Source organism: Amphiura filiformis, chromosome 17, assembly GCF_039555335.1.
Source record: "Amphiura filiformis chromosome 17, Afil_fr2py, whole genome shotgun sequence".
Classification (NCBI taxonomy): domain Eukaryota; kingdom Metazoa; phylum Echinodermata; class Ophiuroidea; order Amphilepidida; family Amphiuridae; genus Amphiura; species Amphiura filiformis.
The window spans coordinates 49,004,535-49,019,615 of NC_092644.1; the positions used below are offsets into that span (position 1 = coordinate 49,004,535).

At 37.9% G+C, this 15,081-nt stretch overlaps 1 long non-coding RNA gene across 7 annotated transcripts; it reads right to left on the reverse strand.

Annotated features, from left to right (window-relative positions):
• Positions 1–246: 246 nt before the first annotated feature.
• LOC140137906 (uncharacterized) lies at positions 247–11,528 on the reverse strand. Of its 7 annotated transcripts, none has more exons than XR_011856923.1 (3): positions 11,230–11,528; positions 10,274–10,399; positions 247–545 (listed from the first exon to the last, which is right to left on the reverse strand). It is a non-coding gene; the product is annotated as an uncharacterized lncRNA (long non-coding RNA). The 7 variants fall into 7 exon arrangements; XR_011856922.1 differs by having other exon boundaries at positions 247–579; XR_011856921.1 differs by having other exon boundaries at positions 247–593.
• Positions 11,529–15,081: the final 3,553 nt, after the last annotated feature.

The window sequence follows — 15,081 nt, forward strand, 5'->3', positions numbered from 1 at the left end:
AGAACTGCTAGACCAGAAATCAATCTCATTACAGGACATTGAAATGTTTGCAGTCAAGAGTTGAACTGTTTGTCAGCACAATACCGAGGTGTTTAACTAAGTGTTTTCATCAGAAGTGGACTGTTCAGAATCACTATACAAGTCTGACAACCCCTCATCACTGTCTGAACCATCTTCATCAGCTGTTGTATCATCATTTGTGTCCTCTTCATCATCCTCATCTTCCTCGTCAGAATCTGATTCATCTTCTTCACCCATCTCTGTCTCATAACTTTCATCATTGAGTTGTTCCTGTAGTCTAGCACATGAGTCCACCTTTGCCCTACACCCACAGTAAATAGTACATGGGATGCCAGCAGCCTTGCACCTACAACGCCCTTTACACTTGCTTGCAGCACATCCGCATGAAGTTAACTTTTCCGCATTGCCTGGATACTGTGGGCTGGTTGATGTTATGGGTTCAAGCACATTTTCAGCGTTCCACTTCCATCCCATTGTGTCAGGTTCAGGCAACTGTGGTACTTGACTGTGCGCATTCTTCATAACTAATGCCGAGAGCATGGCTCTCTTCAGATGAAGCTGAAAGCTGTTCTCTGTTGGCACCAATCCCTGTATATCCCTGGTGGCACTCTTGAGATATTGGTGGGTTCTACACTCTGCCAACGTGTCAAAACCACTCCCTCCAACAGACTTCAGAACTAGATTTCTTGCCTCTGTTGTTAGCTCCTCTGTCATTTCATAACTGCAGCCTGGCTCGCCAAAGTTTGAGAGATGATTACAAGCTACTGCTTTCCTGGCTGTCAAGATTGTTTTCTTACCAATATTGCGGATATAACTTACATCATCCATGCCTGAAAGTGCGTGAAGGACAGGTTGTAGTTTACAATCCTGCTCCCAGCTTCTGTGCAATCTCATGTACAGGGATGTACTCATCATCTTGACGTTGCACAAATAATTCCATTCCTGTCCATTTGGAACAATAGTACAGAGCCATGATAACGATGTCTGTGTCTGATGCATAAATGATGACTCTCTTCACGTGGAGATTTTCAATACTAAATGCAGCATGTAAAATGACACGGGTGTCCGCCTCTTCATGCATACAAGACAGTGCTGGAACCGACTCCACTTGGTCACGGCTTACACATACACTTACCTTTGCATCTTCAAACCCGCCAGACAAGTACAATGTAACATCACCAAGCCTCTGCTTTGTGCCATCTGTACACCAGGACTTATTCAAGAAAGCCTGAAGAGCTGCTTTGTTTGAACCCACTGCTGTGAAGTCTTTGAAGCTGGGAGTTTCTATGTGCGCTTCAATCTTGAACTCCTTCTGCACTTGCCCTTTACTCCTTCTCATCCTTTCTGATACCTTCCTAGATCTTTGGAAGTCATAACGATCTGCAGGAAAATGGAACTATGTTGCATCCAGGTGGTAGAAGAGACTTCACTTTGGTAAAACACCGTGACTGATACCTCTGAAACGTTTCATCATCTTTAAAAGGATGGTTTCTGATGAAGCACATGCTATCAATAACCAGGGCTGTTTTCTGATCTGTTTCAGGGAGTTTGTCTAGTGGGGTAACACCGGTTTCCTTGAGGATGTTAGTTACCAATAAGGACTTTGCTCCATGATGCATTGTAATTGTGCCATTTGAGTCTGAATCAAACAGACTCGGTGGAAAGGGAGCGCATTCATAATTCCCAATGAACTTCGTCACATCAATGTCTTCTCCAGCAGCAGACATTTTCAGCAGTCGCTTCAGGACACTTATCTCAGCCGATCCCTTAGCAATCTTCTTACCTTGGTCTCCACGTCTCTTTTTAACTTGGAAGGTGTTGATCACTTTGGTTGTTATCTTCTTGTCATTGTTTCCCAAGGACTTGTTGATGGCATCCATGCCTATCTTCTCTATGGAGGTTAGGTCACGCTGGGCTTCTTTGCTTGCCTTTTGTCCTGTTGCAATATTGATAAGATCTGGAGAAGTGTGCTGAAATGGATTTATCATCTCACTGCTTATAACCTTGACAGCCTCTCGTACTTTGGACTCTTTCCCTTCATGCTTATGGTGATGAGATGAGGTAGAAGATGACAACCCAATCATGTCTTTGTACTTACCTGAGCATGCAGACAAAGCAGGCTTTGTGTAAATCCATTTGTTGCGTGCAGCATCTTTCAGGGTAATACCCGACAGCCCGCTTTTTTCCTTAACGTCCTTGTTGTACGTTTGTTCCAAAGCCAAGTCAGGAGAGACGGCATTACCCTGACCATCACTTCTCCGTACAACAAATTTGCCATCAGTAAACTGTTGATGTACTTCAGGAGCTGTCTGTGTGAGCATCTTCATTTCCCTGATGTACAATGGAAGACTATACGCATAATTGAAATGCCTTGCCGTTACAAGGTATGGCAAAATATCTCCCAGAGCAGCAAGGTAGTCATCCCATAACCCATCATGAATCGATGCAGAGAGTCTCATCAGGAGATCCGTCATCTTCACATAGTTACGCCAATACTGAAAGGTTGGACTTGCAGATGCGCTGTCAAACTTACAGGTCAGCTCCTTTATCTTGGTTAGATTACTTACCACTGATTGCATGGTGTCATTGAAGCCGGTCTGGTGTGCTGTGTTTTCATGTACATGTGTATGGCAACAATGAATGTTGGAAGACAGACTGTCGAACATATCTCCGTGAAGAGTGTCCAATCCTTCGCTCACACACCATTCTTCAAAACTTTCATAATGTACCCTAGACATGGACTCGTTGAGTATTTCATGTGCTCTCACAGCCTGATAGTAGTCTGGAGAAGGGCCAAAAACCTTGTTTGCTGTTCCTCTTTGACATACTTCAGCTTTCACCAGAATTTCTTCAGCACCACTGCATCTCATGAATTTTCCAACTGCTCCCAAGAAATTCTTTTCTATGTGGAAGGCTCCCATCATCAAGATCATGTTATCGAACACATCTCCATTGCGATCAGCCACCGAATCCCTCTCACGCAACCCATAAGCAATATCATATATGGCTTGGTCTGCTGTACATATTGTGTATTTCAGATTCATCTTATGTGTCAGTTGGCTCAAGTACCTCAAACCAGTCATAACAACATCTGCATTTGGTGGTTTGGGGATGATTGGTAGATATGATATTTCTGTAGCAGGTTGGAAAGATCTTGTCATACTAAAGAACATAAACCATCCTGGAAAGGTGGACGCAGAATAATCGACATCTACTTCAAGTAACTTGGTTGGAAACATTCTGCACATTTTCCATGTACTGCGCAAATCACTTACGTATCCAGACTCTGCAGAAAAAAGCTCCGGTGGGTTGATTCCCTGCACGGATCGAGCCTTTCTCCGATCAGCAAGGGAAAGGTAACATGGCATGATTCTGTTTTCAATTCCCAAATGAACTATGGATCTTCTTGACTGCCTTGATGTGTTGTGCAACTGAATGCTTCCAAATTTTCCATTTTGTGGCTCAAGCATATCCTGATCCTGTGTTGCTGAGAATGCATCATGGTCAGTAAGCATTTCGGTGTCCCCTGAGGTGCCATCATCCGAAGATTGATGAACTACGTTCCTCTCCTGTGTTTCAGACTGACTAGGTACATCATTTGACAGTACATCATGGTCAGAAGCCATTCCAGTGTCATCATCCATGGACCGAGACTGACTAGGTACATCACTTACCTGTGTTTTGGACAGTAGGCCTACATCATCCATGGACTGAGACTGACTTGCCTGTGTTTGGATTCCAGTATTTTTATCGATGGACTGAGATTGATCTCTATCTGCATATCCAAATGCAATGATACTCATGCCATGAAATGTGGATCCGTCAGGTGTATTTTCATGCCAATCTACGTTATCAATGGCGAAGTGTGCAACATTACATTTGGCCAGGCTTGGTGGAGTGTATATCCCTTCTTTTTGTTCAGCATCTATGATATTCTCGCACAAGCCAGTAAGTTGACGCTGGAATGTGGTGTAGCTCACACACTGGTTTAAGTGATTGAATGTGGTCAGTAGTTTTTTGCTACGGGTCTCATTGTACAGGTGAAAAGCTGTACCAAGGGCTGGAGGGGTTGGCTGCTTTGTAATAGTGAACAGTGCCTGTTGTGCAAAATCAACAACTTTTTGTGTCGATTTACGGGATCGGGTTGCCTTATTTCTACTCTGCAGCAGTGTGCGAGAAAATTGGAGCATGGATTCCGGAATCATTTCTGATGCAGCTTCTCGGGATAACTCCATACTTACATTGCCTTTTCCCCTCTTCTTAGCATGCACAGCATCTTTCCTTAACAAACGTGCTACATATTTAATTGCCTTTTCTTGTTTCAGCCTTTTATTTGCCTTAGATGATTTTGTGTTATGCTCTCTACTCTTACTTCCCGGGATATCTGAGTTTTTTACTTTTTTCACCCGTTTGTTGATGTACTTATCCATACACAATTTGTGATAGCAAACATCTTTTGCTACCATGTCAATTGGCTCATCTAACCCTCCTTGTACTTGTATTTTCTCTAACATTTTATGGTCATGTAGACTCTTTGCCTTCTCTATCATAGATAATGCCCTGTTTTTTTGCCTGCACAAGACTTTTTGGTTTTACACCTTTCTTGTCATACACTTTGTTACATATCACACAGACTTGCTTCAAAGGGTGAATTTTCTTATCTTGCCTGGTACAAGGCTTTTTACATGTATGTAGTGAACTTGCATTATCTGCATTTAGTTGCCTCTTACTTGCTGCTAAATACAGCTTTTGATTGGTATACCTGATTTGGCATTTTGCATGCCACTTGGGGTTATATGTTGCCACAAATTCTTTACATGAGTCTTGTTGTAGTCTAGTTGCAACATCATCCCCCCCCCAGTGTTTAGCCGCCTTGGATAAAGAAGCATACCCTACTATTGATATGGTTTGCAATTTAGCTGTCTGATAGTCTTTCTCCTTTACCTGGCAAATGATACAACATCTGTAGTCTGTCCTCTTGATTGGTGATGCTGAGCCTGTGGAGGTGCTGTGTCCATCATCCATGACTCGACTTTTACAAACCTATTTTTGAAAGGAAACAGACACAATATTTAGACAGATTTTTGAAATAGGTGTACGCTCTTGCCTATAAATTGCATATCCAAAATGGAGAGAGAAAAGGACCAGGAAGGAGCTTCCTTGTTGTGCGTAAACAATAGAGTATTGTTCGTCCGAGATTTAATCAGCTAACAACAACAGGGATCCTGCAGGAAGGAGAGAGGATTCCTGGCTGTTTCTTGGATAGTGGTATTTAGACAAGAGTCGCAATAATAAATGAAGATCTAAAACAAATATAACATGATAAATGCCTTGCATGCTAGGCCTGGCATTTTCGGGCGGGCTCATGGTACCGAGATTACATTGCCGGGCAGGAACTACCCTGCCCGGGTACTCAAAATTTAAAAAAAAAAAAAAAAAAAAAAAAAAAATCGGTTTTGGAGTGTCCCTGGACCTAGACCTACATTTTTTTGTAAATGCTAGGATCATTCATGGTTGATTAAAAAAAATAAAAAATTGTAGGCCTATGTGTTTTGAATAAATTTGTACTCATGTCATATTAAGGCCGTACTACACCCATATATTGGTTTGATTGGTCTAAAAAAATATTTTTTCATTTATAGCTAGGCGATATATACACGGATCATGTGAAATCAAAATAATTATGAAAAAACTTTGTAAAAGTGTGTCTTTTCATCCATTTGTCTTAAAGTTGACTGGTTGGTAAGGACGCTTATTTTTTTAGCGATCCACTTTTTACGTCTGTGACAGGCGGCGTAGGAAGCGCAACACGTGACGTCTGAGGCTGGCGAAGATACACTGACAGCCCCATTCAAAATACACGGTTAGCAATTACAAAGAGAAAATTATCATACTTGCAGTGGGGTACTTTGTCGCATTCCCGGACGGTTTTAGAGTAAGATAATTTTGCTTTGACATTCACATAACAAATTTAGAATTCTTTGTGACGATTTCATGATTATGTGTTAAATCTAATGGCGACCTCAAAATTGGCGATATCGCTTCCATCACCGCCTGGTCTGTGATGTCAACGGATGTCACTCTCCATAGGGATGGGCGATACCAGCTTTTGTCGATCTAGAGCAGTCAGGGGGTGGCGGCCGAATTTTTAGAAAAAATAAAATAAAATTAAAAAACATGGCCGCGGAGCGCGCTTGCGCGACGCAGGAGGTTGTCTGATGGAGGATGTTCCCCCTCAGAAATAAGAAACTGGTGCAAAATGAAGATCTAATTGATGCAATTTGGTGGACAATTTTGGCGCTATTACTCACGGTGTAAAATTTTAGTTTGGCGGCCGAATATTTTGTGAAATGTGCGGTTCATGAAGCCTTTCTTGGACAAGTTTCCCTATTGTCGTAGGCCTATAAATTGTTTTAAACATAAATCGGCGAAAGAAGAATTGTAGTTTGAAAAAGCCGCGAATTTGTTAAATGATGGTCTATGAAACCTTCCTTGGACAAGTTTTCCCTGTAAGCCTATACCGCAAATTGTGTTAACATATGGCTTAAATTTGCAAATGTTGGAAGAAGAGCGAAAATGATCATATGTTTATCCACTACGCAAGGGTTAGTCTGAGGAGTTTGAAAAATTTGCAAGATGAAGGTCGAATTGAAGCCATTCGTTGCATTGTTTTTACACTGTACTACTATTTGAATCAATTGCTTTAAACAGAAAAAGGGCCCGAACTCAATTTGCAAAACTTGAGATTGGCAATTACTAAAGCATGCATAAACCGATGAAGTCGGTATGGAGTCCGTCTTAATACTGACTTTGGTGGCAAAATGTGAGGGGCCCTGCATATCGGCGGACCCGAGTAATTTTCACATGCTTTTAGGACGAGGACCCGCCTTCAAGCAATACCTAAAATAATCGCATGAGGCCTATATAGGACCTACTTCCAATCGTCCCGACTGTGCGATTATTTAGACATCGGCCTACTCAATTACGTGCAATTTAGTTTATCTCCTCCTTTCCTCCATTTTCTCTTCTATTTTTCTCCTTTCTTCTCTTCTCTTTTTTGGGGGGTGGGCCCATCAGCCCACTGAATCCAGCGCCTTAAATGAGTCAATGTGTATGTTGGGGGAGGGAGGGGGTACTGAGGCCTACCACATTTAATAACGAACTTGCTTACTCTTTGTGGGATTTGAATCGCAACACAGGTAATAATAAAAACAGTAGCAAACTTCACTTTACTAACAAGATTCAACAACTTTACAACTTTCTTTTTAATTAATGAAACAAAGCTTATTTTTGACTCAGAGTTTAATTTTAAGATGCTAGCAAGTCAATAACTTTGCACATTCTTGGGTTCCTTTGTTTCCACTCTTGTTAAAAGAAGACATAAAACCTGATGATCAGCTGACTCTTTCTGTTGACAATTTAAGTTTAAAACATTATTAACACAATTTGTGTGTTGATTGTAAACAAAACCAATAGGCCTACAATTGGCTAGTTTCAAATCTTTCGTAACATATTTTAAACCGTGTTTTTTGTACTGAAAATGTTTTGTAAAAGATTTGCAATTACTTTGATTGGGATCGAACATTGCCACTTTACAATGCTCAAGGTCACCAAAACTCAGATGTGTGAAAAATCCTTTTTGTTAAAAAATTATATGAAATCATCCCTCAGCGTAAACTAGTTTCTATACACTTCTAAATGTGAATGATACGGTAGGTAGCTGAAAAGTGTTTTGTGACGTTACATGTACGTACATTAGGAAAACAATTGTTATTTAAAGCACCGTAACATTTTTCAAAATCGGGATTTTTTGTACCTAATCGTAATAAATATAACATAACAAACACACCCTGAAATGTTTTATCGTGTAGGCCTACATGCCCCGCCAATACCCGCCATGATGTGCTGCTGAGTGCATATCCACAATCCATTGGATTATTCAAAACACTGTACAATGTAGGCCTAGGCCTAGCGGTGAGCCCGGCTGCGAGATCTGGATCTGGATCATTTATACTCCAATAAAAGCAGTGAATTCTGCACCGGATTCTGCATCACTCTAGAGTTGGAGATAGTCTAGACCTACCACACAATTTATTATTCGCTACCTGAAGTCGCTAATAGAGAATGAGAGATTAGAATATTTGTTTATATTTGTTTTCAATTTTCTAATATTTTTTCAATACGTTCCATTAAATAATTCTTTAGGCCTATTCTGTCATGTCTGTAAAATACGGTATAAATGACGCGTGCATCGGTATCAGAGAATCCGCGGTATCGAGTATCGCGCAACCTTAGTCAAAGGTCAAAACCAATTATAAAAATATGGCGTCGATTTCGTAAACGGCTTATCTTCAAGCGAGCAGTGATTTTATCAGTTCCAAGTTTCACACGGATTTTTCATCTTTTTCTCAAAGTGGAAGGAATACACACCGCTACAGGTAAGTGACGAAACCGTTACTACACATGAAGTTTTAGGGTGTGTCCAACAGTTTAATATTGAGGTTTTACCATTGTGAACATACCGATTCACATTATTATCGTATTTTGTAAGCTTTCTATTTTCTCAGAAAACTGAGCAAAAATTCACCTAATACTGAAAATTGACTGTTTTGACTGTTCTTTAATTTCAACCGTATCAAACCTGAAACAAATGTGCTTCCTTGTGAACACAAATTTTGCATATCATTGTCAACTGGAAGGGGGAAAATAAGTTTAATTTCATTGATAACATGAAATTGATGCATATTCGTGTTTTCAAAGCTGTGCATAATTAATGCATTTCCAAAATAAAAAATATTTTGGTACTATTAGGGTCTGCCATTGCTGATAAATAAGTGTGTAAAGTGGATTCACGTCAGCAGTTCTGAAATTGCAAATATGATCAAAATTGTGATGGGGTCATCATGTACCTCTCTTTGGCTTGTACAATTAAAAGCATGTAAGCTACATTATTATCAATACCACCAATAGAACGAGAAGATTTGCCCCTTCATTTTGCATACCACTTTGACCAATTTTTTTTTCTCATTTCTTCACAAAATGCAAAAAACCCGCAAAAAAATGTGATGGGTGTAGTACCCCCTTAATGATTTCAAAATGCATACAAATTCAATGCATTTTGAATTCATTATGAAATGAGTACAAATTTGTTCAAAACACATACCGGTAGGCCTACAATTTTTTTTTTAATCAACCATGAATGATCCTAGCAAAAAAATTCTAGGTCCAGGGACACTCCAAACCAAAAAAATAAATAACTTTAAAACTTTTTTTTTTTTTTTTTTGCAATTTGGTACCGGTTACCACCGAAAATGCGCCAGGTACCGGGCACAAAATTACCCGAAAATGCCAGGCCTATTGCATGCTGCTAAAGGTATGGCAGCAAGATAGTCAAAAACCCAACTTAATTTGTGTAGCAAGCCCCATGCAATAACAAATTATAATTCATAAAATATTTCTTTTTAATATGAAAACAAGTGAAATATTTTTACATAAAAGTAAACAGACTTTTTAAAAGAAATTAACAGTTCTACTTACCTTGAGTTTGATGCAGTTAGGTTGTGATATTTAATAGTGAACAATCATGCTCCCTTGGACTCAAAACAAATGAATGGTTATAAATAGAATCATGTTAATTGTAACAAATGAATGGTCATAAGGTTATAATCATGTTAATTGTAACAAATCAATGGAAATAAGGTTATAATCATGTTAATTGTAACACATTAATGGTTATCAGTTTATTATTTATAATCAGATTAATTGTAACAAAATATGAAAATAATTAATATCATGCAGTGTCTCAATAAAGTTTATTTTTTTTTTTTATTTAAACTTGAAAATGTGATTAATTGGGTTGAGTTGTAGACAAACGCAACTGATATTGGCAATTCATGCAAATGTGGTCATAATTTATGAATATCATTTTTATCAACATATCATTTTTTATCATGACTTGGATTAATTATTGTAAAATTGTAAAATAAAATAAATACAGAGATGTGATACAGTACATGGTCAAAATTTCCTGATATGCTTTGAAATTTCCTGAAAAAATGAGCTGTCTCATTCTAATTTCTATCGTGCAGGGCAAAATTTCCTGAAAACAATAAATTTTTAATAAAATTTCATGAAATCAGGAAAATTTCTGAAAATCACATCTCTGTATTAAAGTATAAAGTTAGAAACAGAGAATAGAAAACTTGTTAGAAATTCATGTGAAATGAAAAAAAAAAAAAGTACAATTGCTTACGCTTATCTTGCAAATCTATATTTCTGCATGGCGACTCCTTGACTTTGCAGCTGCTTTTGATAAACTTGGTGATATTTTCACTCCCTTGACCTTGCAGCGGCTTTTGATAATCTTGGTGATATACGTCTGAAATTTTCAAAATTGTGTTTAAGTTTAAATAACGATTATTGAGTTTATTGTTCAGCAATAAACTTTTTTGCTGCTAGAAATAAAGAGGGTCAATGCGGTTGCTATGATTTTTTGTTTTGGTTGGTTACGGCTTTCGCACCATTGTTGTATTATTAAATTTTACTATATTACAACCAGAGGATGGAAAGTGGCGTGGATGCGCTTAAAGTGTAACACGTGTTACCGTGGAAATGCCCATAAATGACCACATTTCACATGTCATGTATACAAGTCGAAATTCCCAATAAAATACATCACTTGAGAAAAAAGACAATAGAGAGTCTAGAATAGACTTGGGACATAGACCTAGATATTCCTGCAGATCTCTGTGACAATATTGCACTATTTTTGCAGATTTTTATACAGGCCTTTTACACTTAGCATTACGTCCAAACTTATGGATCCTGCTGAGTCGACCGACGCTAACGTAAACACATTGACTGATAGGGCCTAAGTGATAAAGAATAATTTAATCCCGAATTTAATATTTAACACTGGTCAGCTTGAATATTTGCCTGTGCAACTAACTTGTCTTGAAGCAAAATTGATTACGTATTAATGCATGAATGGTACCAGTAACTCAACTGATCAAACCAGTCATTTGATACATGATAATAACAATCATGACAATAAATATCAATATCACATAAATTATTTATATTACCATTAAAATATCATATACGGTACCGTACAGGTATATGCTCATAGTAAAGTGGAATTTACATTCATGTACCATGATATGCTTTCTAAAGTGAAAGTCAAAACTTCATAGATAAAATGCAACTTACCAAGAATTCATATACCTTCAGTCTCAGAAGACAGAACCACTGGCACTGGAACAAGCCTAAGCTTAGTCATGACAGTTGATACAAGCAGTCACAAACACCACACCGTCAGGTTGTAATAATCATGTTATCATGCTTGACGTGTCTATCAACGGCAGCTTGAATCTTATAACTTTGAGTTTAACTTCTTTTAAGTGGATCTACTCCAACTAGAACATTCAAATCATGCAATTTAACCAGTGCCATATAATTTGGCAAATTTGCCCACCACCGTGTGGGCACACACCACTAAATAATCGTCCCATTGAAATACACGGGAAAATGCAAGAAAGTAAGTTTGTTTTTCTACCCCATGTAACAACATTTTTAATATTTTGATCAAACCAATGTCTTAAATAAAGATTAAACTTTTATTTAAATTTAATTTTTGGGACAAGTTAAGACAAACTTGAGAGATACTGAACTCCTGAACAGCGCCATCCCGAATTTCAGCCGACACGCTCGCCTCCTTACCAGTTCGCCATGATATTGTTCCGAGGGCCTATTACCCATGCACATTCGATTCAGAAAATTTTCTGAACAGATATGTAATGTTGAGCTCCTATTCTATCTTTTTATCAAAACAACCAAGAGTCACTCAAATTTGGTTCCTCGGGACGCCGATATATTTCGCATAGGTGCTATTTTTTACCGAACTATGAAGGGTTACACCAAATGCGGAAGGATTTAGTGTAGTGCACCCTTATAAGAAAAAATATTTTTGATATTCTTTATTTTTGGAATCAGTGGTCAACATCCTAAAAAAGTGTAATTGCTTTTTATCGCTAGTCACTCCAAAGTTATAAAACAGGGCTCCAAACAAGCTCGGACTTAGTGAAAATATGATACTTTTCGCAATTTTCAGCATTCAAGGGCCAGAGCAACATTTTGACCATGTTAAACTGTATTTATAATCCCATTAACATCAGGAAAGTGACTTGGTTTACAAAAATTTATGTACAATCACAATTTAACATGACCAAAAGCGACATGTGATCATTTTCCCCCCACTCTTAGATCATGCATAATATAAGGACGTGTCAATAGGCATATGCCTTAAGTTTGGGGGGGGGGGGTTATGGGTAGATAGAACGGTAATTTGACACTCTAAAATGTTAAAATTCCAAGTTGCGTGTATTATTTTTGCAAGATCTAAAATTAAGAAACCCCATCATTAGAATTAATTGATAAATTTCTCTCTTGGGAATTGAACATTTGGTCATGAGATAAAAATGCCGTTATTTTGTCATCATTAGGCCATAATATAGTATGCTTTGACTTTAAATGTCTATTGAGACCCAATTAAAGGTTCAGTGATTATTTTCAAAACGGTTATAATTGAGTTTTGATCTTATAATTACATTTTGCATCAAAATAATTCCAAAGATGTTTCATTTTTCAGCACCGAGATAACCAAAAGTGACCACTTCTATGATATTGGGGCCAAAATAGCTCAATTTCAAGCACGGTCTTAAATTGTCAATTCGACGGAACTTCATTTTGAAGCTAATTTCTCGATGCGTTTAAGAATGAAATCGCGATTTATAGACGGAAATAGAAAAACAGACTTTTTTCTTTGCAAAGACATCAGTTTCAGTCAAAATCTCAACTTTTGGCACTTAAAATCAGGTAATAATCACGTCCATAGCATTTAAAAATGAGTGTTCAAGGGCACACACCACTAAATAATCGTCCCATTGAAATACACGGAAAATGCAAGAAAGTAAGTTTGTTTTTCTACCCCATGTAACAACATTTTAATATTTTGATCAAACCAATGTCTTAAATAAAGATTAAACTTTTATTTAAATTTAATTTTTTGGGACAAGTTAAGACAAACTTGAGAGATACGAACTCCTGAACAGCGCCATCCCGAATTTCAGCCGACACGCTCGCCTCCTTACCAGTTCGCCATGATATTGTTCCGAGGGCCTATTACCCATGCACATTCGATTCAGAAAATTTTCTGAACAGATATGTAATGTTGAGCTCCTATTCTATCTTTTTATCAAAACAACCAAGAGTCACTCAAATTTGGTTCCCTCGGGACGCCGATATATTTCGCATAGGTGCTATTTTTTACCGGAACTATGAAGGGTTACACCAAATGCGGAAGGATTTAGTGTAGTGCACCCGTGTGATAATAGCTATATGCAGCATGTCATGATGACAGGCTGCGATAGCTCATTGGCAGCAATTAGCCTACGAGGGCAGTGTTCGACTAATCAATTTTATGTGATTAATTACATGAAAACCATACACAAATTTTAAGTTTTTATTTTTGAAAAAATTAATTTACATGAATATCTTTCTTTTAAAACCAAATTTGTCATAGTAAACTGCATAATAAATAAATGCAGTCAAAATCAAAAACAGCTTTGATTTCCCTATACTTTACTGTACAAACCCTAATTTGACACCCCCTGTAACATGAGCTGTGTGTATTTTTTTAATGGTCTCCCTTTCAGGGACATTCTAGAGGTAATAAGGTATCCAAAAAATACTATCAACTAAAAATAGCAAAAAATCATATTTTTAAACTCTAACATCACCTGGTGCTCCTGGGTTATGTAGTTGATATATGATGAAGCCAAATAGAAGAATGGTCAGCAGAAGAAACAGATGTGATGATGATGACAAAAATATGTAAGCATTGGCACATTTTATGAAATAAAATAAGAGCTAATATATATACAACGAAAAAAGACAACTCCATCCATAAACACCATAAGAACAGTACTGCAACTTGTCGACATCCATCAGTTCTAATATGTATTAGATGTTGCTAATATAACCAAATTGGTATGGCAAGCAATGATGACATATATTGCAACAGTGACAGAGACGTGTAGTGTACTTGAAATTAATGAAGTGTGGCTTTTATGTACTTGCCTCGATTTTTTGGTACTCTGCGTGCCCCTGAGTGCCAGTTCTTGCAAAAAGTTGTCATGTATTACACGCAGATGGTTTTTTTTTTGTGTGATCTCCATTCTTGACGGGCTTGATGATAACTTGTTCCATAAGGTAACCGGCAATTCTGTCTCCCCTTCCCGGACACGCATGTTTCTTACTAACGCCCCAGAATCTGTTGAGTGTGGAATTTCATCCTGTAGAAGTAAGGATTGAAGGACACAAATTAAAACATGGCATTTTAAAACCAAATTAATTGTTTGGTCAATTCAGGTTAAATTGTATAGCGTAGACTACTTGTATTTACAATAAGACTACTTGTATTGGAGAAAAGTGGCATAAATGACAGGAATTAAATACAATTTTATTGTATTTACAATTAGACTACTTACTTGTATTTACAATTTTCAGTCCAGGGTTGTACTTTTGCCCGGGCAAAACCTGTTTTTCCCACAAAGCAGTTTAAACCTGGTTTTAACCAGGTAATACTGGGTAAAACTGGGCAAAACCTTAAAATTGTGTGTACGGTATGTATGGCACCCGCAGCCTGGGCACCCGTCACACATCAAGAAAAGGACAATATAAGTCTCACAACTTGTCAGCATCCATCAGTTCTAGATGTTGCTAATATAACCACGTACAATTGCGCCTAACTCAGCCAAACAAAAGAAAAAATTGAACAAGTGAAATATATTTGATCCACTTATAACGTTGGAACATAGACTCTGGAAGTTCTTTGGTGGTACTTGGAAAGTTACGTCGAACAACTCGCTCCAGTTCTCTAAAAAAAAGAAATGTTACATCATTAACGATGACTAAGCCACCTCTGCTTTGGGCGGTTACCCATTCTTTTGTGTAATTGAGCCGTGTTTCAAGTTTTTAGTCATTGCATTTATTGCATCCATC